The following is a 7,829-nucleotide window of genomic DNA, read 5'->3' as shown; positions in this document are numbered from 1 at the left end:
GGGTTCTGGGGTAATGGAACTGCAGAGGGGTGCAGGTGCCACATGGTTGGGCTTCAGGGGGGCAGGACCAGGTGCCGGACATGTCAGGTGGTCCATGTGCGGAGATGAGGATATCAAGGGGTTTTGAGTAGGTTTTGGGAAAAGGGTGAGGGTAGGGATAATGAATTGATGCCACATGGTTGGCTGATAGGAAACATACCTGTACATGGATCGCCTCCCTTGCGCTACGAGAATATATAGAGTGTGTGTACCCCCCAACAAGGCCCTGTGCATCCAGATTCCCCATGCACTCGGATCCTCCACTGAGTCACCTGCTCCCAGATTGCCCCACAGAGAACACTCAACCCACACCTGGATCCCCTGACACTAAGCCCCTCCACACTTGAATCCTGTCTTGCTGAGCCTGCCTGCCCACACCTGGTGCACCTGGCATGGCGGGGCAGGCCCGGTCCTTGTGCTGTGTTGGGGTTGGGTGCAGCCTCACTGTTGAGTCCCGGGTGGGGAGCTGCACAGTGCTCTCCCACCTCCGTGCAGCCAGTGGCCTGTGCTCCCCAATGCCATGCTGGAGCCTCTACATTTATTTGACAAATAAAATTTGCAGATTTTTAAAATATTGTGTGCAGAATGTTTAATTTTCTAATGCAGAACTTTTAATTTTCTGGTGCAGAATGCCCTCAGGAATAACCAGAAGACCTCTCAAGGTCCCCGCCAGTCCTGTGAGTCTATGCATTGTTGATTCCACAGTATGCTGCAAATTTAAAAATGTTTGACAGACAAAAATTCAGTTTAATATGAGTAAATAACCCAAGGAAGATTGACTATTATTCATTTTTATGTGTAATTCAACAAAAACATCCCTCTGATGTGTGTGAAATCCACTTTACCGACATAAAGCCTGTGGTATTCATGCTCTACATGGGTGGAGTTCCAAGGGGTTGTGGTGGTGGATGTGATGGAATCTGCAGCCCTTCCACCCCAGTTGTGCAAGAAATTATGGCCAGTAGATACACTTAAACATGGATCCCCTCAGCCCTCTCCTTGCGTGTACCTATCACATCTTTCCAGGCTAGCCTGTAAAGGAGATCCATTCTACCTGTGTTAGCCCAACACAGCTATGATACAGGCTTAACTGGTGCAGGTGGTCTGACTTTACCTGACTAGTTGGAGCATTCCCAGTGTACTTCAGAATTCAGTGCCAGATTGCAAAAGAAACCAGGAGCTTTGAAGGAAGAATCTAGGTCAGCTTCCCGCTTAATACTTAGCGCTTTCTCCAGAGATAAGCTACAGTGCAAACAATGCTTTGCATGCTTCCTGATCTCACTGTGATAAACATCAGCCAAATGACCTTTTAAAGTTACAAGGGAATTCATCTTTAGGCTAGCTCAAGACTGGATCCCTCTTCTGACCTGACCAAACATTACTAATTGTGGAAAGCTATGCTGAACTGTTGGCCAGTGATAAAGGAGCTGCACATTTATCTACAAAATTACTCACTCTGGTCTTCAGATAAGATGAACACTTGATTTTATTTCAATAGCATGTCAAGCTGACAGTGCAAGCTTTTTCCTTTTCACCTAAGGCAAAAGTGCCAGAATCTGTTCTCATTAAGAGGATAAATGTACCGAATACAGCTGTATTCATTTTTAGGGTTGACTGGTTGGCAACAGCCAAAACAATTTCTTTTTGCTATCCTAAACGCTAAATGCAAGGTCATCCTTTGGCAGACTCTTTACTGCTGTAGTAGAAATAGACGTTATTGCAGAATAGATAAATTCCTTTTATTAAGCTCTTTTATGGGCATGTATGTGTAATACTGTCTGATGATGGATTATTTTATAGCACCTAAAGGTTTACTAAGCACAGTATCAAAGAGAAAATCAGTCTCTGTCCTGGCTAGTTTCTTAGCTTCTTTGGTTCAGCATTGTGATGTACGTTAATTGCACTACTACCACAAAACACCACTGCACTATGTTCTATGGAAATAATGTGATGAAACTCACAGCAATTGCATTGGAAACTATGAGAGTTACCTGGTAACTAACATCAATGTTGTTTCATGTAAATTCTTTGTTACCACCAGATTCATTTTCCTAGTCTGCAGTGGTATGTAGCTATTCAACTTATGACTAGAAGTGGCAGGAAAATTACAATCAATATGTTTTCAGTTAAAAATGGGGCACAACAATTTATGCAAACACTTTTCCATTCCCCCCCTAACTCTGTGCTCTCTAAGGGAAATTTTACTTTTCTTTCATGCTTGTTTTCTTGTGCCCCATAATCTAAAAACATTCAGACAAAAAGTAAACGGTCTGCCTTTGTATGGAAAATCCTAACTGCCTGCTGCTAAAATTTGGATTTCTGCAATATTATAATTTTGATCTACATTTCAACCAGGTGAATAAATAAGTACCATGATTAAAGTTCAGGTCCAGGGCCAAACCCTCATTCACATGAAGTCAATGGCAAAATTGCCATTGGCCCATAGTCTAAGTCCCCAATCCTGCCTGAGACTCCATACAGACAGGCTCTTGGGCCTATGTGGAGCCCTATTGACTGTAGTGAGGTCCCATGCCGGAGTCTGCCCATGTGAAGCCAGTTGCAGGATCTAGCCTTAGGTTACTGCTACTGTAAACTGTGACAAAGTTCTTCCTCCGGGTTCCAGCCCAGGCCCTGTGGACTACAGCTGTCTAGAGTGCCTCCTTGTTCCGCGGCACAACAGCTTCAACTCCCTGGGCTACTTCCCCATGGCCTCCTCCCAATACCTTCTTTGTCCTCACCACAGGACCTTTCTCCTGGTGTCTGATAATGCTTGTACTCCTCAGTCCTCCAGCAATGTACCTTCTCACTCTTGGCTTTTAGTGCCTCTTGCTCCCAGCTCCTTGCGTGCACACTACAAACTGAAGTGAGGTCCTTTTTAACTCAGGTGCCCTGATTAGCCAGCCTGTCATAATTGATTCTAGCAGTTTCTTCTTAATTGGCTCCAGGTGTCCTAATTGGCCTGTCTGCCTTAATTGGTTCCAGCAAGTTCCTGCTTGTTCTGGAACTGCCCCTGTTACCTTACCCAGGGAAAAGAGATCTACTTAATCCGGGATTAACATATCTGCCTTCCAACACTCTCCTGTAGCCCACCCACTTCCTGGTTCCCAATAGGAACACTCTCCTGTAGCCCTGGTCCCGAGGCCCATTGGGGATATCAGTTGGTGACTCCTTCCTGAGGCCATCAGCACGGGCATGTACTTGGCGCGGTTTACCCCCATCCTCAACACCTGCCCTTTTTGTGGCATGAAAGAGACCCTGGCGCACATTTATTTGGAGTGGCCAGATTGCAACCCCTTTTCCGGCTCCTCTTGATTATCTTATTGCATTTTTGGTTGCACTTTTCCCCTCACCTTTTTATCTACGCGCTCCCCATCCGTGGCCCCACAAAGTCGCGGGATCTCCTTATCAACCTCCTCTTGGCCCTGGCCAAACTGGCCATCTACAAAACCAGGGAGAGGAGGTTGGCTGACAGGATTTCGTGCAACTGTGGGGCCTATTTCCGCTCCTTTGTCCATTCACACATCCGGGCAGAGTTCCTCTGGGTGGCTTCTGTGAGCTCCCTTGACGCCTTCGAGGAGCAGTGGGCACTGTCCGGGGTTCTCCACTCAGTGTCCCCGTCAAGTTCCCTTCATTTAGCCCTGTGTTTCTGTTCTTTCATTAGTTGTCCCCCACAATTATTTGGTATCACAGACCTGCAGACATGACCGGCGCTAGGGGTTTGAGCTACCTAGGTGCATGGCAATTTCGCCGCCCCATGCACTGGTCCCGCGGCTCCAGTAGAGCTGCCACTGTCCTGCCTGCAGAGGGTTGGCTGCTCACATGGCTCCGGTGCAGCTGCTGCAGTCGTCCCTGCGGGAGGTCCACCGGAGGCGCGAGCAGCCGACCCTCCGAAGGCACCACTGCGGCAGGTCCACTGCAGCTGCCTGCTGCCTCCTCCGGCAAAATGCCGCCCACCAATAATTCTGGCGCTCTAGGCGATTGCCTAAGTCGCCTAAATGCAAGCGCTGGCCCTGCCTGCGGATCCTCCCCTTAGGCTGGGGGGAGGTCCTTTAGCAGTAGGTGGGCAAAGCCCGCCCACTTCCTGGATACCAACAGGATCACTCTCCTGTAGCCATCTGGCCTGATGCCATCACAGTCCATAAAAATATTTAAGTATGTCCCTTCCAATGTCCGTGGAGGGGCAGAACCAATGACCTATTGAAAAATGGGGGTGATCAAGGGTGATGTATATAGGGTATGGGGTATTTTGCTGGGAATGTACACAATACTAGGGGACATAATTACTCTAGCACATGACCAAGTTACACATATCCATACGCTGCCNTCTGTTGCCACGTGCAGCCTGGTAAATAACAGGCCTGCATTTCCTTTCGCCCCTGCGAATACGTGGCAATCTACACCTTCGTTTAGCCCTATGACCTCACTCCCGATCCTGTTTTTTCATTAGTTGTCCCACGGAATTATTTGGTATCACAGACCTGTGGATCCTCCCCTGAGGCTGGGGGGAGGTCCTTTAGAAGTGGGCAGGTTTCGCCCGCCCACCTCCTGGATACCAATAGAAACACTCTCCTGTAGCCCCCCCACTTCCTGGTTCCAACAAAGAACACTCTCCTGTAGTCCTGGTCCTGAGGCCCACCGGGGATATCAGTTGGTGACTCCTTCATGGGGCCATGAGCACGGGCGTGTACTTGGAGCGGTTTACCCCTATGCTGGACACCTGCCCCTTTTGTGGTGTGAGAGAAACCCTGGCACACATTTACTTGAAGTGTGCCAGGCTGCAGCCCCTATTCGGGCTCCTCACAAATATTTTGTTAAGATTTTGGTTGCACTTTTCCCCCCACCTTTTTATTTATGCACTCCCTATCCATGGCCCCACAAAGTCATGGGATCTCCTGGTCAGCCTCCTCCTGGCCCTGGCTAAAACAATAACAGGAACAGGCATGGAGGTCAAAGGGTCCCATGAAGGAGTCACCAACTGATATCCCCAGTAGGCCTCAGGACCAAGGCTACAGGAGGTTGGCCAATGGGGTCTCCTGTGACTGTGGGGCCTATTTCAGATCTTCTGTCCGTTCACATATCTGTGCAGAGTTCCTCTGGGCAGCATCCGCTGGCTCCCTTGATGCCTTCGCGGAGCAGTGGGCGCTGTCTGGGGCTCTGTGCTTGGTGTCCCCTTATGGGTCCCTTTGTTTGACCTTTTGCCCTCCACACCTGTTCCTGTTATTGCCTCTGTTGTCCCCCAAACTCAGTTGGGTTCTGGGTTTAGTAGCTCCTCCCTTGGCTTGAGGAGGGGCTTTTTAGCAGCGGGTAGGGCTCACCCACATCCCAGTTTCAATATGAACACTCTCCTGTAGCCATCTGGTCTGACCCTGTCACAAAATGTAGTGAATGTGGACTGTAGGTGTCAGGCTGCACAGTATATCCAAAAGATTATCAATGGAGAAAAACATGTAAATCTCACAAAAAAAGCATGAGATCTTGTGAGATTTTCAGCCTGATTTTATACAGACCCACGAGGTTCAGATAAGGACCCAGAACTGAGGATGTTTATTAGAAGCAAACTGCTGAATCATCTACAGTTTGTCCATTACTGATAATGATCTGCTGCTGCTCTACAAATGCTGAAACAATGCTGACCCTCTTACTTTCAAAGGAGGAGACCCAAGTCCTCTAAATGCTCTATTACAATGACTTTGTTTCCATCATACCTAATGAGAGATGCAGGTTTAGTCATGCTGTGTGACGAATGTTAGCTTAGCAAAGCTGTAACAGTTGCTCACTGGGAAGCTGTGTGAAAAATTTGGCAGCTCAAGCAAAACTGGCAAATATTTGGCTTTGTACTTGTTTAGCTTGTGGGTGCAAAGTATCTGACACTTTGGCTGAAATGTTTGCAGTGATGAAAAGTGGTTCTATGCAGGGGTTTTATCATAAAGTGAAAACTGGAAAGGTTTGATGCACCTATTCAGACTCTCAAAGATAAAAGACCCAAGCTTTTTTTTCAGAATACCACCCTAACTTTGTACTGATCTGCTCCACATAAACTGCAGTAATGTAGGATTTCTGCAGTGGGGTTATACCGTCATCTGGCAAAATACACTGGAGATTTTATACTTTAATCTTGAAAATTATATTGACATAACCAACAGCTCCAGAAGAGGTTTTATTTGTTGGGGTCAACCTTCTGAGAAGTTACATTCTTGGCAAAACTCCTATATCCATTCAAGTGTTCTTTTTGGTAGCCCCTGTGGTATTTCATGATATACCTCCCATGCAATGAATGTATCTGTAAATCAGGTTTGGTAAAGGGAGACACTGATACAGTTAGTACATTGGGAAAGGTCTCCCAGCTGCTGCGGGTGAGGGGCAAGAGGGTGCAAGGTGCTGATCACTTCACTCTGTGAACACTCATTCCTGCAACATGAGCATTAAGCATAAGCTTACAGGATGCCATGGCGTCTGCCTTCCTGCCCAGAGGAAGATGTTAATACAGTAAGTGAAAATTAGCAGCACCTAAAGAGAAGGAATCAGCTCAGCCTAGCTGCAGATACTAGAGGAAGTTAGAAAGTTAGAGAATAAAACTCCCTTTAAAGACTACAGAATACTTTGTTTTTGTTCTGTTAGTTAGCTGCATTATACTTTTAATTATTTAGCTCCATGTAATGAATGAGAGCTTTGGTCATGGCATTTATATTGTCCTGTAAATGTCCACTATCTGGGACTCATGTCAGTGCAAAAGGGCAGTATGATTTTATTTTCAGGAAACAGGAGGACCACACCTGTACAAGGTGCAGCTTTATCATTTCACTAGCCGTGTTAATCAAAGAAGTCTATATATAGTCTAAAACAGGGGTCCTAAAAACATTTATGAATGTGAACAACCAGTTAATAATTGACTTGTAGATACCCACCATCTCACTCTTAACTGAACAGACCATTTCCTTCCCCATTTACGATTGCATAATGTCCCTCTGACACATGGTCACAATGTAAACTACAATGTCTGTGTTTAGCCACTCCAGACAGGAACAAGACTCCGCAATAGCACTGACTTTGCATTGGTGTTCATATTGTTTGCTACTCTGCTACTTTTGTGAGTGTAGTCGCTAGAAGAAGTGAGACCATACTCCAGAATAAAGTAACCAAGGAGGACTGATGAGGCAAAGAGCAACAGTGAAGTCTAAGTGTGGAAGGGATCATTTACCAAGGGGCTCAAAGGGTAAGTGAAAGATGAAAGACAAAAGGGAAATGGCAACTGACTGCAGTGGAGAGCAAAGCCCTGAGGCCCCGGTGACTTTGTCCTATAATCTTCAAGATTTCTTACGTTTTCTGGATTAGTCTACCTCTTTGCAATCAGGAATTATGTGCATAATCAAAACAATGGGCCTATCCTTGCATCTGATTGAGTTCTAACTTCAAAGGGCAGAGAAAAGGGTCTTTGTACCTTTAGGCCAGGGGTCGGCAACCTTTGCACATGTGCCAAAGACGGCACGCAAGCCGATTTTTAATGGCACGCTGCTGCCTGCCAGAGTCCCGGCAGGCAGCAGCGTGCCATAAAAAATCCTGCCCAGCCCGGCTCGGCCCACTCTTCTCCCTCCACTCCCCCTGCCCTCCCCCATGGGGGTAGGGGGCAGAAGCATAGGCGTGCACAGTCTCCTGGAGTGGCAAGTCCGCGCTCCTACGCCGGAGTGCCCGGCTGAGTGCAGCAAGCTGCCGGCTCCTCCCTCGCCTTCCCCCTTTCCCCTGGAGCCATGCCGCTGCACATGCAGCGCTCTGAGGGGCGGGGCTGTGCACTC

Source organism: Chelonoidis abingdonii, chromosome 15 (genome assembly GCF_003597395.2).
Source record: "Chelonoidis abingdonii isolate Lonesome George chromosome 15, CheloAbing_2.0, whole genome shotgun sequence".
Classification (NCBI taxonomy): Eukaryota; Metazoa; Chordata; order Testudines; family Testudinidae; genus Chelonoidis; species Chelonoidis abingdonii.
The sequence above is the reverse complement of the archived record's forward strand: the minus strand, read 5'-3'. Positions refer to the sequence as shown.